The following is a 25,398-nucleotide window of genomic DNA, read 5'->3' as shown; positions in this document are numbered from 1 at the left end:
ACTCTGACCTCCACTGATTTCCCTTTTGGCAGCCTTGTATCATGCCAGCTTCTAAGGACGTCAAATAATGTGAGGAGCCAACTCACACAGAGGGGCACGTTGGAGGTACCCAGCAGAGCAGTATGACTGATCATAGAGCTCAGCTTCACCCAAATTTGAATTTTCCTTCTAATTTCACCCCATTTCCCCCAGCCCAAGTCAATCCCTTTCTCTGTCACATTCATTCATCCTTAGGGAAAAAACTGGAGTGTTTTTCCTTTGGTTGAGGAACGCTCTGCGTCTCTATGATTTTATTTTCATTCTCCTTCATTTCTAAGCAATTCCTTGCCTGAGACAGATCTGCATTTGTAAAACGCATGAAATTAGAAGGGAAAACTATTTTCTTCAACTTTGTACTGAAAGGGGGTATAACCAAACTGCACATATTTGGAGCAGGGCTCCTTGCCATGCCCTTCTAGTGATCACGGCATCCGTAAGGCTGTGAGACCCACCTGAGGATCTTCCTTCTTGCAGTAGCATTGGAATCACCTGGGAGCTTAGAAATACGCATGCCTTGGGGCCGGCCCGGTGGCGCAGCGGTTAAGTTCGAATGTTCCGCTTCTCGGCTGCCCGGGGTTCACTAGTTTGGATCCTGGGTGTGGACATGGCACCGCTTGGCAAGCCATGCTGTGATGGGCGTCCCACGTATAAAGTAAAGGAAGATGGGCACGGATGTTAGCTCAAGGCCAGTCTTCCTCAGCAAAAAGTGGAGGACGGGCAGTAGTTAGCTCAGGGCTAATCTTCCTCAAAAAAAAAAAAAAGAGAGAGAGAGAGAAAGAAATAAGCACGCCGTGTCATGACCCCAAGGGATTCTGAGGGTCAGAATCACATGGATCTGGGTAGAATCCAAGAATCTGTACTTTTCAAAAATCCGGCAGCCCCTGGAATTTTGATGATCACCAGGATATGAACCAGTGCTCCTTGAATGCTCCATCAACCAGGGCCAACCTAAATGGCACACAGGTGGAACAGCTCCTTGTTTATTTTAAATCAGCCAATGAATGATGTCCAGATGGGCCATGACATGCCCAGAGCATCAGGCATGATGACTGAGATTCTGCATCACGCGTCCTCAGTGTAATCTTCTAGTCTAACTCATCTGGACCAGTGTAGCATCAACTCCGACCCCACTGGGGATCCTCTGCCCTAGTGGAATCAAAAATTTAGAGGTGGGCTCCTCTGTAGGTTCTGAGACTCAGTGTGATAAGATATCTTGTCATTTCTCAGGAGACAGAAAGGCGTAGTCTACCCTTGGAGGCAGTTGGGAGTGACAGTCACAAAGAAATGATGGAGCTTTAGTCCCATGCATCATCAAAAGCCTTCTACGGGCATGGATGAAGGAGAGGAGAAGAAACTGGGGGGGGGGGGACATAAGCTGACTGCTCCATTAACTCTACTAGGGCTCAGTGGGCTTTTGGCTGTAGGGTCTGTGTGAGGGTGAGTTTCCTCAATAAGGAGGAAATACATCAGTGCAGCTGCACGACACTTAAATGAGGATAGCATGTAAAATATGCTACCAATTTTGTAAGAAAGCAGGAAATAAGACTACATTTTAATGTGCTGTTGTGTGTGCTGGAAAAAACTTGGAAGCTCATATAAGAAACTAGTGACAGACATGATGTAGCCAGGGGTGTGCTGTCCCAGCAGATGAGTGTGCAGCGGTGGGAGGAGGATGTGTTTACTCTGTGTCTTTTGACATTTTCTGAATTTTGAACCATGTGATTTTATTGCTTATTCAAAAATTTAAAAAGTTTCAGGACCTACATATAATACTAGCTCTAGTCTTATCCATTGACTGAGAAAATACCTAAAGAGAGACAGTTCCTGTGAATTCAGCAAAACGTTTACAGTAATTTTATTTTATCAATCATGGCAGCATTCATATATGCTTGAAACAGAGTAGTGCATATTAGCACAAGACATATTATTTACCCAGGCTAGAGATGATGCTTGAGGCACATACGGATTCATGGACCCCTTATAATGACCCCTTCACAGACCAGGCCCCAGGGAAACCCTGGTCTCCTGCATGCCCAGGTCCCCTCTCCATAAAGCCGAGTGTTGGACAACGTTATATCTTAATGCCCCTAACGTTCAAATCTTCTAATGGCTGTAAAGGAGCTGGTGTGATGCTTAAGGAGAGCATTGGTTGCCTCCTCCCTCCCCAGGGCGTGGCAGCTCACAGGCCTCCCTTTGCTACTGCACACGCCGGGAGAATTGATGCTTCTCATTCCTCCCTTGTGTCGGGGTGGCCCGCGCTCTCTGTTATGTTATTAATATTCCACAAGAAGCATTTTGTGGTTCAGTGTTTGGGGGAGATAGAACCCCAGCAGCAGCTCGTCAGGCCCCTATCTGGTCATGTCGGTCCTGGTGCCTCCCCTCCCCTTCCTCCATCACACCCCGCAGCGCTGTGTGCTCAGTGCTGTGACAGTGGCCCCTTCTCACGGCCCCACCTGCAGCGTCAGGGGCGGTTTAGCAGATGAACGACTGGCAAGTCCTGCAGTCAAGGAAGCTGTTTAGCTGTGTGTAAACCAGCATCCCCCAAATTCACGTCCTGCTGAACTCCTTTTCAAAGAACACCTGTGAGGGCTCTGGAGCGTTCTGGCCTGAATCATGCCTGTGTCCTGGCGGGAGCAGGACAGGGGCTGCTCCTCGAAGCCGGAGCGTCAGGCTTCTCTGCAGGGAGAAACGGGGCCCTGACTCCGTAGTTGCTCTCTTCCCGCCTCCTTTCCCAAGTGCTTTTGTAAAATGTCGAGTTAGTGGGTCAGACTCGAGAAATACGGACAGAGGCAAACGTTTAAACCCAAAACCACCCCTAGAACAATCAGCACAAGAAACAATCTCCTGCTAGCTGCTTGTCAGTTACAGGGAAAGGCTCCAAAGAGTTTTTTCTCCTTGAAGGTGAAGCTCAAGCCTTGTTAAGGGTCTATGACACATTGATACACATTTTCAAAAGAGATGATTTCGCTTCTGATGTGAATCGCTTCCATCCTGGGTCTGTGAGAAGCCGAATGCTGCCTTCTCCTCTTCCTATTACTAAGCCAAGAGGAGGCATTCCAGCTGGGCCCACTTGCTTTGACCTCTGTGAGGGGCCAGCAGTCCTGCCCCGGTCACCGAGCCCCTGTGGCCGATTGTGGTGAGAACCCAAGCCAGCTGGGTCTAGACAACACAACTGAGGCAGCTGGGGAACAAGTCAGTCAGCAGTTCAGACCATCTTAGCAAAGTAACATGCATTCCTCCACCTGAGTTTTGTGCTGTGTCAATTTGGTCGTCAACATGACTGAGATTATTCAGTGGCCCCTGCCCCGGTTGTATAACAACGCCCTCTGGGAATGTACTGTGTGGTTGCACATTTGGGATTCTCCGCCACTGCGGAGAAGCTATCTTTAGCCTCAGACCCCACCTCCTTTCAGGGCTGTTAACCAGACATCTCCAGGGTGTAGGCGACAGTTCAGGACAGTGTATTTTCAGATCTATTAATACCCCTTGGTCACCAAGTGGCATTTGTTTCCCATATATTTCCATGAAACAGAACAGCGAGGGCCGAGTATTCTCTGGCTTATGAAAAGGGGCTCATTCTACTAGTTGGTTTGTCCAAGTTAAAGTTAAAAACCCAGTGGGTTTCTCAGTTCTGCCGTACTCACGTGAATTTTTGATGCCTAGGAAATCACATTTTAAAGGCAGGAAAGTGAATGAAGTGAGAATTCTACCTGGAGCTGTGTGTGTGAGGGAGTGTGTGTGAGAGGGTGTGAGGGGGAGGGTGTGTCTTGTTTCTCCAAGTCTGTTTAATGAGTAGGTTAAGTGGGAAGTAGACACACGTTTTTGTCTTTCAGTGGATTCTGATCTTACACGTGAGAAGAGTTACCGAACCAGTAAGCGCTTCTCTTTCTGGAACAGCTGCCGCTGTTCCACCCGCGACCTCACGCTTGTGGAAGCACCTCGCTCCTGGAAACAGGTAGAGTGCTCTGTCACTTGCCAACTGTCCCAAGTTGGAGTGTTTTACCTCTCTGTTTCATTCTCCTTATACGTACAAATGAGACTGTCTGCGGAAACTAAATGCTCAATTTGATACTGCACATCTGAAAGCAAAATATCCAGCACAAAATCACCTTTCCACGCCTCTTTTCTTCTCTCTCTCCCTTTTCCTCTTTCATCTCCGTCCCCTCCCACCCACCACCTATTCCCCTTCCCTATTCTCTCCCGCTCCCTCTCGTCTCCCTCGCTCTGCCTGTGGAATCAATGTCACCTCTCTTCAGTCTGGCAGATGAGGAGTCCACCGTCTGAAGGGGCTTTCAGAGGATCTGATGGCATTTGCCCCCTCCCTGACTCCGCCAGATGGGCGGCTGTCCGTGATGCGGAAGAATTCAATTTTGGTTTTGAGTTAAGAATCCAAGTTCAGAAACGCTGCTGTCAGGGACCAGAGGAGGCCATCCTGCTTGTTCCCTTCACAAATGCCACCCGCGTGGCTTTGCTCTCCTCTCCTTTAGATGGCACCATTTTACTGCAGTGCAGCCACACAAGTTCACGTTTCTCCCACTTCAATTAGTATTCATTGTGCAAAAATAAGAGAATTCCTTCATTATGCTGGTGCCCGGTGGCAATCTGATAATTAACATGGCGCTTCAGCATTTCCATTATAAACCCCGTTTCTCACATAGGGCTGTGGCTTAGCAATAAAACTCGCTAGCGAGGTCTTAACCTTGGGACATTTAAAAATAAACATTGCATTTAGCTTTTAGAGGGTCTGTCTTCTTCCTAATTATATATGTCAAGTCTAGGCGAAGAATTTTTTTCTCCATGTGACCAAAAAACAGAATTTTATCTGGGTTTTTGGTAATCTCGGGGAGGTATCAGTTTGTATTAAAATAAAATGCAAAATATAAAAGATATTTCAATTGGAAATCAAGAGGCATATAACCTTTGAATTTTGAGATTTGCTTTACCAAAGACGTGTGCGCTTTATCGTCCTTTCTATCGCCCTCTCCTGTTTTGGTCTCTGGTCAGACCTATTACAAGGCGAAGCCAGCTCCTGAGACAGCCACCCAGAACTCCACCCACAGCGCATTTCTTTGGGAATCACCTAAGTAACCACTTCATTTCCCTTCTCCACTCTTTCAGGAGAAATGTGCTCACGGAATTAACGCAGAGGAGGTGACCTCAGCGTCTCAGGCCCTCAGCTGCACCAGCACAGGAGGGCGTCTGGGAGTCACGGGACACCCAGCCAAGCGACACTCCTGGACGGGTCAGAGCTGAGCCCGTTCCGAATACTCGGTCCTTCATCAGGCGTTGCAGCAAATCACACATCCTACGTTTTGGTCATAAAAAGACCTGGTCAGGAAAATATCTGGTCACAGTGGTGTTTCCAGCCTATTGAAAAACACCTGTACATTTTCACACCCTGCTTCTACCTGAACCATCTAAAATAAAATGTCAAACCCATGGTGTCTTTCTACTATCGCACAGATGATGCTTCTTTAAAATCATTGACGATCAACAGTTACTTAAATATTTTCTATTTAACTCTCTGAGAGAATGTCATTAAAACTGGAAGTTGTGAATTAATGTAAAATGGTAGAACCATAGGCGCTGATCACCGACATGGTTTCTCTGCTCTGCATGCACTTTGTGATCAGAATAAAGCGTTTCAGGTACATTTCTGAACTGATTCACACACAAGAGGGACGTTGGGAAGTCTGTCGCTAACCTCCCCGTCTCCTCTTATATATGGTAACAAATGTGCTTCCTCTTATATACGTTAAATGACAGCAGTTTTCTTGACTGAAGAGACGCAGGCTTGGGATTAGAACACAAGTAGGCCACAGGTAGATGAAGAGGAAATGTGTTGGAATTTGCTCTTTGGGGAGCCCCAGTGGGTTCCCAGGGAGGTCATGCCTCCTGGAGTTGGAGGTGAGACCAGAAGAGAGACTGTGCGGTCCATGGGGGGCTTCTAAAGGTGCCGGGACAGAAGCCCAGGGTGAGGGGACAGAGCTGAATTCCTCCTGTCTGTCACAACAGGCTGTCCCTAAACCAACTTCACCTCTTATCTTTTTCACTTCTTGTCAAATGGTAAGTTTGGTAAGCTTTTTAATTTTTTCAATCTCAAATTTTGACCTAACTTTCAGTTACAGATGGCTCATAGAGAAAGACGTGGAGAGTGTGGGGTGTGGGGACAACTACTCTCAACAACAGGAAGACCCCAAAGCCTTGTGCTGGGAGCCAGAGAGAGTTGGGGCTTCCTAAGATGAGCAGGGAGGTTGTCTGTGGCCAAGTGGCCTTTATTTGAGGGAAGGGCTAGAATTTTACACACTCTGTTGTAGCCACTAGACGGTCATTTCCCAGGACGACCCCAATCTCAGCCCAAGAACGTGTCCAGTTGACTCTCAATTTTCTGTGATAATGAGACACAAGCATCGATCGATGACTCCAGCTCCCAAAGAGGACAAAAGATCTGAACTGGAACCTTGTGGTAGCACCAATCCCTGCTGCTGCCAGGGTGCATTGATGGCCTTTCCCTCCTGGGCACCTTCTGGGAGGTGTACAAATGAGCAGAGCCAAGGATGAAAGAAAGAGAGGAAGGAAGAGCCGTACACAAGACTTGTTGTCTCTGCTCCTCCCTGTGGTTATATTGATGCCTTTAAAAAAGGCTCACAGGTGAGTCATCAGATGCAGAGTAGAAGTACTTTTGTGTAGCTGATACAAATATGGAAAACAGCTCCCTTCTCCCTCCGGTGTCGGTATCAGACCACAACCTCCATTTCCCAGCATTTAAAACAAAAAGCTAGATTTCGCAAAGCTACTTTAATTTTAAGTCAAGACGGATGACCGGCAAGGTTGAGCTGGGTAAGACTTGCCCAGAGGGAGGCGGCGCTGGAGTAGGAGCGGGGTTGCAGCGACAGACATGTCCAGAGAAGGTGAGGGTTGGTTAGGCACACAAAAAGGATGGTTGAGGGACTGGCCTTGTGGCGCAGTTGTTAAGTTCCACGAAATCCTCTTTATCAGCCTGGCTTCATGGGTTCGGATCCAAGGAGTGGACCCGCCACTCCTCAGCCACGCTGAAGTAGAGACTCACGTACAGAATAGAGGAAGATCAGCACAGGTGTTAGCTCAGGGTGAATCTTCCTCAGCAAAAAAGAAAGGATCGTTGAGTCTAGGTAGCTGCCAGGTACCTAGCAGTGAATGGCTAGGAAAGGCATGACAGCTGTCACTGATGAGTCAGTTAGGAAAGTCCTGAAAAAGAAAACAATATATCACTAAGCGGGTGCTCGGAGTGAGCTCTTGTTCCAGGAAGCAAGTTGGAACAGAAACTGGGAGACCTACTGACCTTTTTGAGTTTAAGTGGCTGCAGAAAGGGCAATTTCACCTGGAAACCTCAACGTGAAAAAGCGGTACCACTGTTGAAGAGTGTAACAAGGTGATTTTATAAGAGAGCAGTATCTGTAACTAAACTTGCCTAGACCTTTAAGTTGCTTGAGGATAAAACAAAAATGAGTTGTGGCCACCTTCACAGTGGAGGAGTGGTCCCAAAGAGTAGTAACAAAAAAGCATGTAGTTCTCTAAGCCAGAAATGGACTTGACCCCCTTCTCTGCCAGACAAACTCCTATTCATCCTTCAAGACCCAACTCCACATGTCCCACTACCTCTGTAAAAGCTTATTCAATTCTTCGCTCATACCCAGTCTTTTTTCCATGGCTTTTTGTTCATTCCTTGTGTGTGAAATTCACTACTATAGAACACTTACTAGATTAGAAAGCTGGTCTTCCTGGTCGACTGAGCTCTTCAGGATCAGCTCTTACTCATCTTTGTATCCTCAGTGCTTGGTACAAGCATTATATATAAGACTAGATAACATCACTAGGTGTTGGCTAACAAATGGATGGATACTTTCATGGACGCTGGAATGAATGGCCTTGCTCTCTGGTTAGTTCTCTACACGCGAGTGGTTATGAAGAAATCACCGGTGGCAAAAGGCCAGAAAGTTTTCGTTGTGGTAGCTGCAGACACTTTTGGCCTGTTTCCGCACAGTAACCTAGATTGAAGAGAACGCCCCAAACCAAACCTCTGTTCCAGAACGAATGCTAAAACTTCTTGGGGGCAGTGGGGATGAACTCTGCTGAGGATTTCATGCTATCAACAGCCCAGGACTCCAGCCAGCCCCGCTCCTCTTGGCGGGAGATGACTGATCGTTTATGGGAAGCATTCGGTGGCTGGAGATGCGGTCAGTCGGCAGTGAATTGTTCTGATGCTTGGTAGCTGTTTCCTAGGAGACCACACGTCAAGTACCTGCTGAATCATGAGCTTCCGGTGGATAACAATGGGCTTCTCTGACAAGACGTAGGAGGGTTGGGCTGGAGCAGATGCCTGGCACACACCTGAGCTGCCCAGTCGAAGACTGAGAGAAGGAATAGGGAAATGTGAGCTTGGCTTCCCGAGAACATACTTTCATAGGAGTTGCTTCCAAGAGAATAATGTGTTCTCAGGTCAGAAAGAGCCAAACTTTCTACTTCCTTTGTTTTTAACAGACGCGCTCCCATCCTCCTTCATGTTTCTCCTTGGCGCCACAGAAACTGACTCCCTTTTAGTTTTTGCTGCAGAGGTGCCACTGACCTGCTTATGAGTGGAAAGGAAATCCAACGCCGTGTCTCCCAGATGAGGGAGACTTTGTCACACTCCACCTTACAAAGGACGCTGAAGGTCAACGGGTGACAAGCAGTAAAGGGTGGGCTAGTTTCAAGGAAACTCCAGGAAAATTTTCAATATAGCAGAGAAAATAAATTGGGAGATTGGAAAGGATAAAACTCCATGGTTGAAATTAAAATATAAATTCAGATTCTGTTTTCCAATCACTCTTCATTCCCCCTTAAATATCCAGGATCATCTTATAAGATGCTTGGTGTTATTAAAGATGCAAAACCCTGCAAAGTCAAGTAGGAAGCAAGGCTTCCGGGCCTCGGGTTGGAGTTCTATCTATTAAACAATGCTGAAGCCCTCATTTGAAATTCCACATTTCTGCATCCTAAAATATATAAGAATCGTTTTGGTGGGGGATATTTTAAAGCCAAGAGTAACTGGTTGGCCAATCAAGGGAGAAAAAACATGAGAGATTTGACTAGAACTTTGATTTTTGGTAGAACTACGCCAAGTACTAGATGACTTAGTAAAATAAAACTAGTTAAAAACTAGAAAACAATGGTTTGTTAGAAAAAAATCTTGTTCTTTTTTCTTTCTTTTTTTTTGCTGAGGAAGATTCACCCTGAACTAACATCTGCTGCAGTCTTGTGAGTTGCTGTCACAGCATGGCCACTGACAGACCAGTGGTGTGGGTCTGCACCCAGGAACTGAACCCCAGCCACTGAAGCAGAGCACGCCAAACTTAACAACTAGGCCACTGCGCCTAGCCATAGAAAAATATCTTTACCCACCTGTCCCACCTAGGAGCTATTTGCTTTTCATCTTAGGTCTTGCTTCTCTTGATATCCTAAAATTTCATACCCTCCATGAAGCACGTGAGAGATCTAGCTATCAGAATGCTGCAAAGCGTGACTCTCATCATTCATCCCAGTTCTCTGCCTCCTCGCATGTGAATGCTGCTTGAAATGAAATGTGGTGATCAACCGACTCCTGGAAGAGAAGGGACCCTGAGGGCTACCAGATGTGCTGCGTGTGTATTACAACAGCCATGAAAAAGCCAAACTGCTGGCCAACTATATAGATGTTAATTCAATGCTATATTAAATATATGTTATTCTTCCCATGAAATTGACTGATTTCATGAAATTTAACTTTTTTCAACAAATTGCCTAGACACTGCTGTATACTATAAAATATATTAAGATATCACACATGTGGCATTCTGGACAAGTTACATTCATAGAGTATTAAAATGTGTGTTGTCAAAAAATCTTTAGTGCCATGGGGAAATGCTCACAATATATTATTATGGGAACAAAAGAGAAAACAGAAAGTCTACATACAGCGTGATCCTAAATCTGTAAAAATATCTATGTGTATGTTTATATTCATATATCAAAATGCCAACAGTGGCAGCATCTAAGCTATATTTGCAAATTATCACGTATTACTGGTGTAAACCGAAAAGAATCAAGAAAAACAATGTTTCTAATTTTAAGGATCCATAAAGAAAACTATGACATGGAACTTTCTAAAGCTCTGCTTATATTAAAGGAGCCTAATGGTTCATCGCATAACAAGGTCCAATTATAACTATTTAATTTATTAAAGAATATACGAATACTATGCTCAACACAAAAAATCATTTTTTTCAACACATCCAGGCATCAGATGAGATCACCTGCACAAAAACACGAGAGTGAGATGAAAAGAATGTTTGACATTTCAGGAAATTTTAAAATATGCTCCTTCCCCAAGTTGATTCAGAATGCGAAATTCAGAATAGATCTGTGAGTAAGAAACTGCCTGGTTCATCAAGGAAGAAAAACAACTACATAAAAAATTCAACCTGTTAGATCAAATGCATGTCAATTCTATCAAATCACAAATGCAGTCTATCCACAAAATAAATCACACTACACGATTTAAAAGTTGAAATTCTTCTTGAGAGTAGTCCAGTTTCCTATGAATAAGAAGTAGGAATTATTTCTTTTTTAATAAGTCTTCCAGGAGCCATAACCTACATGACCCCATTTCTGTGGAAGACGGTTTCATCTTCCCCCGCCACTGAATCCTCCCTATGAAAAGGCGACCTTCCCCTTGGCGAATAAAACCTCATTCGAATGGGTGCGCACTCTCGCTCACATTTTGAAATATGTTTGCATAAGAATTTATTTATGGCTGAAAAGGTTCAGGAGATTTTTTCCCCTTTTGCTCTCTCAGGGATTTGTGACACGGTTCCTGCATTGATTCCATCAAATGAGCTCACACTCACGCGGATGCTGCCTTTCCTGTGCCTTTACCTGCCCGTACGCAACGTGGTCACCCTGATCCTCTCTCCTTCCCAGAAGTGGGCCTAACATAGCCAGAGGCCTCTGACTGACGGAAATGTTTTATACGATTAGTCCAGTGTTTGCAGCTTTAACATTTACAAGTGGCCATGCATTAATTGTTCCTTTTGCAGAGGGACAAATTGGAATAGGACGAATTAAGAGTCTGGTGTACAGAAGCAAACACCCAGACTAGTGACTCAAGCCAGCCATGCACGTAACACCCCGGCCTGTCTGGCCTTTCATAGAATCTTCTGGGTGCTCATTCTAAAACGCCCCAGAAGTGAAGAGTTGACGTCATGAGGCTAGACAAGGAAACAGGGGTTACAGAATTATTAAAGAATTGATGGGAATCACTTACTTTTCGAGTCATATAGTTCTTTATTATAATGAATTGGGGGACGTTATTTGCCATGATGACATTTTCAGATTTAGGCATGTGTGACCACCTGGGGACCCATTCTATGGGATGTGAAGGCCCCACGATCAGTGACTCTGTTATACGTATGGATAGGAGAGAAATGTACTTTTCCCCTGACAATTGCTACCTACGTAGAGTTCTGACTTGAAGGAAATAACTACATCTTATACATAATGGCCCCTTTTATCGGCATCTAAGACTCCTGCCAGTTTACGCTGCTAATCTTTGCAGGACTCATGCAGTCAGATGCCATGGGAAGGCTGCCTTCTCCTAGCCCCATCTGCATATTATGAACACCCAAAGGCTAAACCTTAAAAGTAAGGTGGAGCTTGGGTCCCTTTAACACGACGCACAGGGCAGTCAGAACAGCGGCTGGGTGCGTTGGTAGATGCAAGCAACGTAGTCATTCCACCTGGGTTTCTTCCGGCTCTGGAGGTCTCTGGCTAAGGGGCTCGTGGCATACAGCTGGCCTCCGGACTGTTTAGTCGGTTCACCTGCCCCTAGTCTTCTGCCTTCTATTTCATGACACGAAGGCAGGATAATCCTCTTCCACCAAAAAGCAACTCTAGTGAATGGGCTCTTCTCTCGCTGCCTCACCCTCGGCCTCCCTGCCCCCATCCGAGCCAGACCTCAGCTGCAGGGAGGATGGAGCTGGAAGCTAGAGAAAAAGGAAACTTGTGTCAGTGGGTAGAAAGCTCAGCCACCTGTCTAAACGGAACGTTTCCGCCAAGCTGAGCTGGAAAGACAATGGCTCCAGCTCCCGAGGTGGGAACCCCATCCCGGCTCAAGGGAACGGCCTCCCTGCGGGTGGGCAGAGGCCGTACATCAGCTCCAGGACTGCCCCTGAGAGGAGGTGTTGGCCTTGAAGTGCTGCCTCCGGGGCGCATACCCTGCTGGCAGAATAAACAAGGAGCGGGTTGTTTGTGTGGACAAATATGGCCCAGCTGGAGATCTGCATGTGGGAGGAGCCCTACCGACTTTTATCCTGGGTGGGATGGAAGACTTGAAACTGAGGCTGAGTATGCGACAGCGGGAAATAAGATTCCATACTTCTTGGAAGGGTAAACACCTTTCAGGCTCCTCTCCCAATGGTAGACCACCGGTGTGCTTCCCCAGCTATTCAATTCCAGCTATTCATTCTTTCAATCAGCATTCACTGGGTGCTTGGTGAACAGTGCTAGATGACGGGGAAAAGGTAACACTGCCCGGCCTCTGCCCTCACAGAGCTCTCACTCAGCTTCCAATGCTTAATAAATCACGTCCGCTCCAGCTGGTTTTCTTTTCAAGCAATGTGATTCCCAAACTCTGGGTGAACAAATACTGAGTGTGACCAAGTCCTTGGAAGCTCGGATTGGAAAGACGGGAGAGAGAATCCCGCCAGCACCCTTGTTTTCAAACCGGGGACCTGAAGCCAGGCCCTCAGGAAGTTCAAGGTGGGGTTGGGATCCGCTCTGCAGCTCCCTGACTCCCGCCCAGCGCTCCTGGCTCTGCGCCTGGTGCACTCCGCCTTGGGACCTTCTCCCTCCGGCCTCATGGGGAGGAAGGTTTTCATCTAAATATGAACACAGGGCAGGTACTCATGTAGACAACATTTTATTGCAACCACTACTCATAAGGTAGTTTTGCAAGACACAGCTCAGCAGCTAGTGAGCCTGCGACCTCCGTAGTGGCTGTGTCTCCTCTGAGGATGCCAAGTGCCATGCTTGCCTTCAGGACAGAGATGCAGCTTGAACAGGCTTTTCCTCCTGAGAACAAAGAGGAAATAAGCTTCGAGTTTTTTTCTGAAGCATTTCTCTCTTTAAGAAGAAGGTCCTGTGGTCACATAGCAAGTTCTAATGATGATTCTTGGAGCTGAGAGCTAAACCTAGAATCTTCCTCTCTCTTCTTTCAAACCAGGGGTATTCGTTTAAAAAAAAAAAAGTTACAAAATCTGAGGTCGTTTTTATTCTGCTGTAGGAAGGAAAAATTATTTCACTAACAACATTTTTAAGTGCCTTGATATAGTTTCACCCATTTGATTCTGCGAAAGTTATGAGATTGGTGAAAAAGATGATATAACTCCAGTTTCAGGTAGGCAGAGTGTAAATTTTTAAACGAAGAAATATATTTACAACTTTCAGGGACTCCGTATCACCTGCAGAGTGGTGGTGATGCCTACGTGAGAACATGGGTCTCCTGGTGCTCAGTTCCAAGACCTGCTGCGGCAGCAGTGAACGTCCTGCCGTGGCCTGGCCATTCTGCTCCTTTGAAGATTACTGCTGTATAAAGCTGATATATCATTACAGCAGTGTGATATCAGCATAAGAGTAGACAGGTTAAAGGAACACAACAGAAACCCAGAGCGTCCAGCACATATAAAAGTTTGGGGTGTGCTAAGAGTAGCTTTCAAAATAATAGAAAAAGGAAAGAATAAAAGTTAATGAGATAATTAGTTAAATCTTTGGGGAAAAAATCCAAGTTAGAGCCCTATATAATATCATACATACATACATTCCAGATGAATTGTGGTTTCTTAAAAGTTAAAAGGTAAACATTGTCATGTAATAGAATTAGAACAAAAATCAGGGCATAAAGAAATCGATGATTTCAGGACAAGAAAGAGTTGTGTGTGTAAGCGTAATAGCAAACACAGATACCATCACGTAAATGTGTGACATATCTGATTACCTGAAATATCAAATTTCAAAACACACACACACTCCACAATCTACATGGCAGACAAAAGACTAATATCTTTACTATATAAAAGATACTTTGATCTCACAAGGTTGTAACCTACCATAACATTAATAAAAAAATAAATTAAAAAACTGAAAAAAAGATACTTTGTAACTAAATGAGAAAAAGATGAACACATCAATAGATCAGCAAAAAATTTGGCAAAAGATATGAACAGGCAACTCACTGAAGAAAAGACAGAAATAAATGGTAACTACAGGAAATAATTTTTTACCTCATTTGTAATTAAATGAAAATTTTAATAATTTCAACAAATTTATCATGTAATATAAACATGCATTAATTCAGCATCTATCCTATAAAGTTGGCCAATATTTTTCTTTTCAATGAATAGGCCCAGCACTTAGTACAAGGGCAGAAACGTGAGCATTCACGTCAGCTCACAGAAACGTAAAGTGGAGTAACCATGCTAAGGGGTAATTTAGCAATAAAGACAAGAGCCTGAAAAATACATTCTCTCTTATCCTGGATCAGACAGATCGGTCCACTGTAATCACTAGGGTCCTTCTGAGAGGGAACAGGAGAGTTAGAGCCAGAGAAGGAGATGTGAAGATGAAAAGGAGAGAGCCGAAGGGGGGAGGGGCGCGAGCGGAGGAGCGTGGGCCGCCTGTGGAAACCGGAAGAGGCCTGGAAGCAGCTCCTCCCCCGGGGCCTCCGGGGTGCTGCAGCCTGCTGACACCTGCATTTTAGGACTCTGACCTCCAGAACTGTAAGAAAATAGATTTGTGTTGTTTTAAGCCACTAACAAAGAAAAATTTTCTCCGTGAAGTAGGATCTACAATGTTACGATATCAGATTATCCTAAGGATTATAATGAGAGCTTGGAGAAAATATGTACACTGTAGCATTAGTTATAATTGAAAATAAAAGGAAACAATCTAAGTATCCAATAGTGAAAAACTCTGAACAAATAATGATATACAGTCATGGGCCGCATAATGGCATTTCGGTCAGTGACGGACCACACAGACAGGGGCGGTCCCATAAGATGAGGACCATACAGCCTAGGTGTGCAGTAGGCTGCACCGTCCGGCTTTGTGTAAGTGCACTCTACAATGTCACACAAGGAGGAGATTGCTTAACAACGCAATTCTCAGAATGTATCCCCGTTCGTTCAGCGACACGTGGCTGTATGTGCACAGGATTGGAATAATGTGAAGATAAAAATCATGTAGTAGACAAACACATTTAACTGTGGGAACAATTTGAGATGTATTTCTAAGGGAAAAATTACCAAAGAGTATATGTATTCATTCATTTATCCAACACACTGAGTGATGGACTTAATTACATAAATAACAATTACCTATGTGTATATGTAAGTAAAATACAGAAAAGACACAAGGATAATAACAATGGTTACTGTTAAGTGCTGAAAATTGTGAAGATCATGAAAATCATTCATAATCCCACCATTGTTCACTTTAACAAGCATGTGGTACTTTGGAAATAAGAGAGTAATAATGAAGTTGTAAGGCAACATGTTTTAACATGTCATGCTTTTTTTAAAAAGACATGTCATACTCTTTTCATATGGCATGCTTTAACATCACGCTTATAACATGTTATAAGTTATAACATGTCATGCATATTATTTTGCAGAACTCCTTCTCTTAAGAGGTTAATAATAGTGATACAATGGGATGATAAAATAGTCCCAGCTGCTTTTTCTTTTTTCATTAATTACCCTGAGCCAGGTTAAGAGCTTTGACGCGTGACCAGGGGTTTCAGCTGTAGCTTCTTGGATGCTTCGGAGACAGCAGGAGGAGGAGTTTGAGGTGCAGGGGCCGGCTCCAGATCTGCCTTGACCTCCTGGTCTCCAAACTACTCTGGGCCTTCTGCACCCAAACTCTCCCGTGTTGCTCTGCCACGCGCTGCATTTGAGAGAGGTGTTAAGAGTGGACTCACTGAGAGCAAAGCTGGACCATGAAACCAGCTGATTCCATGCCTGACGAGTGGCTTAGAAGCATTCTCCCCCTTTCTCTCATAAAGACATGCTGAAGTGTGTGCTCTCAATTCTGTAAGAGCAGGGCCATCCTTCCATCCATTGAAGACCAGAAATATAGACTTTTTTCCAAAAAATATGTCTTGTTATATTAAGTGCCTAGACTAGGAATGAGGGGACATGATCATTCCATCAAGTTTCCGTACAAACTTGCATTAGCTGTTACAGGGACGTGGAAGGCACGGATCTTGTCTACAGAGGATTTATCACCTAGTGTGTCAATATGTCTTCCCATCCCCCTCCTCAAAAAAATTTTTGGCCTCCTTCCCTCTCAAACTGCAGCTCCACATATTTCCTCTTCACTGCCACCCTTCTAAACTCGCTGCCTCTACTTTCTGATCAGCCACTGCTCCCTAACCTATCAGCCTGGCTTCTGTCCTATTCTCCACCAATAACCCACTGAAAGTGGTCTCCTAAAGACCAACTACTATCCACAATTGTGGGGTCCTTCAACTTCCTGTCCATCCCCTGTCTACACAATTATCTTTCTAAATCAGGTATGGTCAGTGCCCCTAAAGGCCCAAATAGAAACTTGGGGCATGTAGGGAATGGCTACTCTCCCCCAAAACTCTGCGCTAGCATTTTCAGGAAGACCGTCATACTAAATATTCCAATGATGTGTATGAATGTGAAACGTGCCCACTCCTCAGAGTTGTCCCAACCTGCGCGACTATACGCAGGGGCTCCAGCGCTCTTCGTCGGATCCCGCAGTCACCGCATCAGAATCACAGGCTGGAAGAATACAGACAGGTCATCTGATGCCGAGACTGTAGACCAGCCACCTTTCCAACAAGTGGTCTTTCGGCCCCTGTGTGAACATCTCCAGTGACTGGGAGCACACTGTTTCGGAAAGTATCTCCCTATTCTTCACTGAGTACAGAAAAGGAACTTGCTGCCTCTCGAAGCTTGTTTGTTGGTAAAATTTACATACTTTGGGACTATTTGGAACAAGAAAGTAGATTAGGATGGTGGGTGAGGGCATAATTTGGATACTCAATAGAGCTATGTTCGAGTGGTTTTGCTATTTAGTAATTGATCTGAGACAAATTCCTTAATTTCTCTATCCTTTAGTTTCCTCATCTGTCAAAATCGGGATAACATCACCTCCCTCTTAGGGATATTGCTAAGACATATTGACACACTAGGTGATAAATCCTCTGTAGACAAGATCCGTGCCTTCCACGTCCCTGTAACAGCTAATGCAAGTTTGTACGGAAACTTGATGGAATGATCATGTCCCCTCATTCCTAGTTTATCCCATTGCTTATCACCTCCCTCTAAGGGTTCTGAGGGTTAAATGAGGTGACGCTCACAGCGAGGGCATGGTGACGCTGGACACTAACTGTCCCGCGCCCATCCGCTCCTGCCCAGGTGGATTTTTCCTGTTTCCCTCCACCTCTCTGTATCTTATGTGATTGGCAGCTTCTGCCAAATCCTGACCACATTCTTTGAAGCGTGCATCTTCTGAACTGAGATGTGTGGACTTGAATGCTGCTCTTTGGATGAGATCCTCACATCTCAGAGTGGTAAACTCACTCGATTTGGCATGCTCCAATTCAGCAGCCTGGGTTCATGGGTTCAGATTCTGGACATGGACCTATACCACTCATCAGCCATGCTGTGGCGGTGACCCACATATAAAGGGGAGGATGATTGGCACAGATGTTGGCTCAGGGCTAATCTTCCTCAGCAAAAAAAAAGAAGAAGAAGAAGAAGAAGATCTTGTTAAGTGTTTGTATATTGTATATATTAGCCTCTGTCATGCTAGACTGTGAGTTCCACAAGCCATCTCCTTCTCCCTCGCAGCCCACCATACTGGCACTTCACAGACAGCCCACAAATATTTATCACATTTAAGTTCGGCCTTAATGCTGCTTCTCACTCCCTTTGCAGGGTGGAAGCAGTCTGAGACGGGAATGAACTGCTTCGAGGTCTATGCAGTTCTCTTTGAAAGCTCGTCCTTGGTTCTGTCATTGTCCTGGCTGTCAGGTTTTCCTTTATTTTTTTTAACAAGTTTATCGAGATATAATTCACATACAATAAAGCTTATGCATTTAAGATGTACAGTTCAGTCATTTTAGTATATTCACAGATTTGTGCAACTATCATTAGAATTAATTTTAGAACATTTTAATCACCCAAGAAAAGAAATCCCATAGCCATTAGCAGGCATTTCTCCTTCCTGCCCCTACCCCAAGTCCCTGGCAACCACAAGATTTGCCTGTTTTGGACACTTCACAGAAATGGAATCAGACAGCATGTAGCCTTTTGTGACCTCTTTCACTTAACATCATATTTTCAAGATTCATCATGATGTAGCATGTATCAGTTCTCCATTCCTTTTTCCTGCCAAGTAATAATCCCGTGTATGGATCTGCCACATTTTGATCACCATGTGGGTGGCTTACAATTTTTCTGGTTCCAGCTTTCAGTGCTGTGGGGACCTGGCTTACCAACGTCCACAGGCAGACAGGCGGAGGTGATCTTCCTGCTTGAGTGAATGGTGCTCTCTGAGGTGGCTTTAGGGGACAGATGGTCCCTGGTTTGCAAGAGCACCCCGCTGCCACGTGCCATTCCCATACCCTTATCTGGAGACTCAGATCCCTGTCCTTTGATGACTTTTCCTTCTTTTCTTAGTTATTTTCTTTAGAGTCCTGAAGTGTCAATCATCTATGTGCTGTAAGCAGACGCTTTCTGGAAGCTCTGTAGCTCAGACTGGAACTTCTTGGGGTGTGGGGAAGGATGAGCCTCCTGAGCCTGCGGGATCGTGTCTTCAGCCTGAGCCTCCCTTTCTTGGCCTCATACAAGCACTTCAGAGCAGAGGCAGCGCTGTGCGCTGGGCTCCAGGTTGCATGATGTGAACACAGATGTCAAAGACAGATTCTCAGCCATCCTATTTCCTCAAATATATATGCCCCCCAACACACACGTACTGTTTTTTTTACTCTCTTTCCAGTGTAGACAACCTGTCACTTTCCTTTCAAACACTGAGAAATCTGGCTACAGTTTTGGTAGTAATAAGGTACTTTCTCCATATTTATATTAGCTCCTCAAAACTCCCACCCACTTAAGCCTCAAAAATTTCAGATTAACTCTGATGGAAGAAGTTGCTAAATATGCGTAATTATTTGTAATTCAGATGCAAACTGTAGTCAGATGTGAAGTTCCTATGGGGTCTCCTGTTAAAGCTTTGTGTTATTCTATGTGGGTATGTTATTTATTTGAAAAATAACTATTTTGTGGCCTATAAAAGTAAATGCATAGACATGTTCTGTAAGAATACTTTTTAATTATCTAATTAAAACTATTTACGTCTGCAAATACTTTTCACCTTTCTTTTCTTTTATTCTTTTATTTCTTTTATTTCTTTTCTCCTCCGCAGTGGGCAAAATATCCATAGCTCAAACTAAAAAATGTCTGTCTATACAATCCCACATCACCTTACTAGATATTATGCCATCACCTTTCCTCCAAATGGGAGCATAATCTTATTTTGCTCCTTTGTTTTCTACAATAAACTTTTTGGTGAGAAAGTGGGGGTGAAATATCAGAAGGGCCTGTGCTCGGCTCTGGATGTTTCTGTGCCCGCTCAGAAGCCTTCATTACGGACAAGAGTCTGACGTTCCTTCACACGCTGAGGAATGTTGACTTAGCTTGAGAAAAAAACTAATTAAAAATGTTGTGGAAAATGCAAACGTGCTTGATTCAAACAGCCAAAAGGAATTATCCTCTTGCAGTGTAAACTGCCACCGAGGGCTGAAGTTCCTCCAATCAATTACAGCTTCTAGAAACCAAACAAATGGTGATCTTATTCTTGTCTCCAAATGATAAAATCAAGGTTTGGTGGAAGCATACTCTATTAGACTGTTCATACTGGTTTTCAAGATTTTATGCTGTTTAAGTTTTAGATAACTCAAGATTAAAACTACAGCTGCATGAGATGTTTTAATTCATGGTGACTGAATAAGATTCATGAAGTAGGACTTTTTTTATCGTCTCTTACTCACCGGCCCCTCATTCCAGAATTCCATTTTGGAGTTTATCAGAACAAACGCTTTCCCAGCGCTGCTCTCTCCAGCCCTGTTTGCTGACTTCCACGGGGTTTGCCCACAATTTCTACTTCAGTAAATCGTATTTAGACAACCGTATATTTCATTTAGGCCTTTGCAATGACTGGGCCAAGGTCAGTTTTATATTCTACTGAAATCATAAAGTGACACTTGAGATAAACAGAGTGTTTACTCTCTCCATGTGAGCTGAGGCTGATATGTAAATTTATCCTTATTCTTTCATCAAATTTGCATTTACCCTCTTAGCCAAACACTACAGGGTTCCAAATCAAACAGTTTTAATGATGGTCAACTCTTTATGACCGATGGCCATATCAGAGAAAAAGAAACAGCAATTTAGATTAAAATGAAAAGCCCAGCCGAAGCATAACTCTCCTCTCTAGGTTAGTGGTAATTGGATGAACTTTCCATACAAGAGGTGTTTTGATGCTTCGCTGCTTAGGAGTAATTACCACAGTCTTCCGGCTTTGTGTGCAGTCCTGCCTCTGGTTATCTGCTGGAAACACACCACACTCACCTATCATCGGTAGGGTTTTTTGCAGTCAAATAAACCAAGTACCTTTAAACAGATTCTTTATACGAGAAAAGGAAAAAAAGAAGGAGGCGTAAAGGGAAGGCTTGGTCCTCTCCGCAAACTGAAGGCTTCTTGGGCCACACTAACAAGTAAGCGACACAATAAATAATGACAACGCACGGAGTGGAACTTGGAGATCAGAACCCTGGCTTTTGGAGGCAAATGTTGTCTTCCTGTGAGACTATTCGGTTTCCAGTGTGTAGTTCTGCAAAGGTGAATGGGCCCCCGGGGCAGGAGGGTGTGTTACTCCTTCCTCCAAGGTGAGCAGGAATCTGTAGGTAAGAAGCCAGGAGTATCCAAACAGCCTCTGGCCCCATGAAAAGCCACTACCAGAGGCTTAAATCTCTCTGATGCAGTTCAACAAGGGTGAGCCTTTGAGAACGTGAGGGATAAAATTAGTACCTGTGTTTGCTCTCCATTCTTTCTGAACAAAAGGAACTATTTCTGAGTTAGAGTTTGCAGAGCACAGGGGGGATTAAGCAATGGGACCACACAACTCATGGCTTTCAGGCTGGGGGCTGAGTTAAAGACTCCAGACCAGACCCCAAGAGGAGTGAGAGCCCACTGGGTTATTATCCCCTCCTGAAACCTGGGCGGTTTGGGCCTTGCTCAGAGAGGAATAGGGCCGGACACTTGCTGCATTGCCCTTCTTCTGTTGTGTTTTGTTTCGGCACAAAATGCAACGTTAGCAAGTTCAAAGCAAAGGGTCTCCGAGACAGACTGCACAAAGAAGAGAAAAGTGACATTCTTTCGGGGGCTCCCAGATCCTGCTTCCTGCAAGGAATAGAAAATGAAGACTGTTGGCCCTGAGCCTTGCTAGGTTACTGAAGATCTCCCACTTGGAATGTCAGACACATCAGTAAACGGCTTGATCCAGCAACAGAACTAACATAATTCACGCCATCGATACAACAAGACAAGTGCCTCTGCCCAACTTCACTGCTTGTCTTATGAAGAAGACGAAGAAGAAAAAGAAAGAAAGGAGAAGAGAAAGCAAAGAGGCAAGGGGCCATGGGGGAAAGGCGGGGGACACAGTGCCTTTTCAGTGTGGCTGTCAAATGGCGATCTAATTGTGGCCGGGCTGCAGGAGAGCAGATAGCTTTTCTGAAGCCCGCAAGTATTTCTGCCATTCACGAGGCCGAAGGATGCCACACACAGTCTGTTTGTTCAACATAAGCAAACAGATTGTAAACTGGCTGATAATTTTTGTACTGACAATGTCATTTACAGCTGTCAGCCTTTCGTCTGCCTTGTTTGCTTTATTCAAATATGAACCAAGTGGACCTCCCTTCCAGCGCTTTCTTCTGCATTAAAATCACATCCATTCCCTTCCAAGCTGTCTTATCTAAAATTCATTGGAGGCCAATCAGTTGGCTGAATGCTTTGTTGTTTCCATGGAGGCAAGAAGTCTAGTGTGGACTTTTCGGGGATTAGGAAGTTTCAGATTTACAGCCTTGAAGTGCACATTTCTTTCAGTTGGCTTCTTTTGATTGCACAGAGGCAGGAAATTTAAATATAATTTTATGTCTGAGCTGGGAAGCAGTGCTTACAAAATGTAATCAGCCTGGTTTGCAGCTCCGTCCCGCCAGCACTTGGCCTTTCCTCCTCTGGGTGAGTCCTTGGAATGTGCCGCCTTTGGGGCACACATCTCTGGGCATCCGCCCTCGTGCCCCTGCGGCCCCTCTTCTAGCCGGCCCGCTAAATCTCATCTCTTCTCCACGGAGCCCGGTTTGGGGGCCTGCCTGCCTGCCAGGGTGTCCTCCACAAATCTGGAAGCTTCCTCTATTGTCAGTGGAGTTCGCAGTACTTTCCATTGATAATTCACACCAAACCAGGCAGGCGGCTGCAGACCCTGCAACTTTGCTCACAGGATGCAGCACATCCTTAAAAGAAAAAAGCAAGGCGGCGCTGCACAGTCGGCACCTCACTGCGTCTGGGCTGACAGTTGGGCTCTCAAATGCTTCCAAGGCCAGGATGCGCTCAGCTCTGCATTTCAGCCTCAAGTTTTAAGGGCAGCATCAACCTGGAGGCATCTTTTCCAAGAGAGGGGGTTTGCTGCCTTCTTTGGGCAAAAAGTGATCTTTCAGAAAACCTGTGATTCCTGGTCTCTCGGTCCAGCAAGTCAGATCCAAGTATCGCCGTGTATAGTGCAATTCAGTACTTACGGTGGAACCTGTAAAACATGCCATCACTGGCTGAGGCACTCTGATTTGATTTATGACTGTGGCAATCTGTTTAAACTCTCGTTTTCTCAGTCCTTCAAATGGGCATAATATTAATCGACCCTAATAAACGGATACCGAGAATAAATTATATGTAACAAGAAATTAATCACAAAAATTTTTACATATCGAGGATAAGTATTAAGGTCCATCCCAAATCAAATATGCATTTTTTTTAAATCGACTGCAACCAGCCTCAACTATTTGTTTAGTACCAACTTTTAGCTTCAGAAACAAAAATTCTAGCAGACGTACTGAATAACACAAATGAAGTCATTTGAGAAGAGATAGTGTCCAATCTCATGTTGGATGGAATCTGATAGAAAATACAACAAAATTAAAGTTTCACAGGGAAGAGGTCTCAGGATAGGCTGCTAAATGGGGACTATTCATTCTATTTAGTAAACATAGGAAGCATATAATGCAATCGAGAAGCTAGTGATTTTAAGTGTAACCAATGTGCTATTATAAAATAGACTCTATTATTTACTCTTATGTCAACTAATTTGTAAGGACTGCGATCAGGTACACGGACCTGTCTATTCATTAATATAGAATTTTATTACCAGTCTATGGTTCCAATGGTCAGAATGTGTCCTACCATCTTAGACAGCCACTGCCTTCCTTGCAACTGAGTCCTCAATTCCCTAGGACTTCACAGAAGCCCTTCTTGCTGAGAAAGAAAGCATCAGTCTTTGCTTATCATCTTTAAGACTTAAATTTGACCCTGGTATATGTGCATGTGTGGGGGTATGTGGATATTTAGCAAGATGTTGTTAATATCCTGTTATTTAAAATACTATTGAGATTATTATAATTTTTAATACTGTTAATTAAAACAAAACTGATCTATTTACTCAGTGTTCCATGCAGTGTAATTGCTATGCATTTGATCAATCGCTAAAGTATGTATCTAGAGCCTATCTCTTACCATATAAAAAAGTACAGTCCTGCACTCTTTATGTGCAATTCCAAAAGTGAGAAGCTCTGAATGCTGAAATTTTGACACCAAAACTCAATTGGTGACTAAAACTGAACTGAACTGAACTGAGACTGTGTAAAAGTCTTTGTTTATTCCGCAAGCATTTGCTGCAGAAATATTTGTGTTTGGTTATGGGACTGCTCCCCTAAACCTCACTGGGGATATTATTAAATGCACACAATACTTCCTATCTTATCTTTTCAAATCCTTGCATTGCTGGATGTTGAAAAACATTTGGACTCAAGGGTTTTGAACACATAGTGCATACCTGCCTAAGGTGTGTTCCATGGAATTCTATGGGAAGTAGGGTGTCACTCATGCAAACCATCAAAATTTGTGGCTAATAGTGCTCTGCTGTGAACGGACAGAAAGGGACATCATAATTAGAAAAGGCAGTTGTGACTCTGTTCATACACAAGAACGTAGAGAGGAATTGAGGAAATAAGTCATTGCTACAGTGGTCGATTTGGCCTGGACAGCTCGACGTCTGCACACAATACGTAGAGAGAAGGAAAAGAAAGGAAGATAAAGTAAACAGGACAAAATCGAAACAAATGTGTCATCTGAATAGAAAGTGTATGGTATTTCTTTGTACTATTATTGCAGCACGTCTATAAGCTCCAAGTCAAATCAAAATAATTTTTTAGTCAATAATGCCTCAAAGGGAGCAGCAAAGAAAAAGAAAAGGAGAATCTCGTTTGATGTTTCCCCTCCCTCTCGTTCAGTGGCTGAAGCTGACATCAGGAAACAGAAAGGCAACAAGAAGGGGAAATAAGAGAGTGTGGAAGGACGAAGGACAAATGGGATGGAGGAAAAAAGAGAGAGAAAGGAATCACATCCGAAAATCACGTTTGAATGTTACCTAACCCTTTATCAGTAGCGCCCTGAATACTCCCAACTGTGGGGCCCTGGACAGGCTACATAATCTGTGTATGCCTCAGTTTTTCCATCTGTAAAATGGGAGTAATGCAGAACCCACTAAATAGCCATGAAGAGTAAACAGAGAGCTTAGAATACGTCTGGTACATACCAAGTACTCACAGACATTCGCCATATTTATTATTGAGATGCTTACTGCTGTTATTATGGCCATATGCCAGGGCTCGGGCACCAAGAGCTTCACGCGCTTTACCCCTGCCTCCTTACAACAGCCCTAAGAGAGGCCACACGATGGGCAAGTGAGCAGGTGAGCAGATAAGTTAGTCAGTCCCTCCCTTCTCTTCCTGCTTCTCCAGGGTCTTTAGAGTTGGTCTGTAAATGTCTAACAACTGGTTCTCTGGCAAAAAGTGTGTGTGTGTGTGCTTATTTGCTCATTATAGATAATGAATGGGTGGCACACAATTTACAAACAATAATAAAATATAAAATAGTCTTCATTTTAAATTTC

This window comes from Equus asinus, chromosome 15 (assembly GCF_041296235.1).
Source record: "Equus asinus isolate D_3611 breed Donkey chromosome 15, EquAss-T2T_v2, whole genome shotgun sequence".
NCBI lineage: Eukaryota > Metazoa > Chordata > Mammalia > Perissodactyla > Equidae > Equus > Equus asinus.
The sequence above is the reverse complement of the archived record's forward strand: the minus strand, read 5'-3'. Positions refer to the sequence as shown.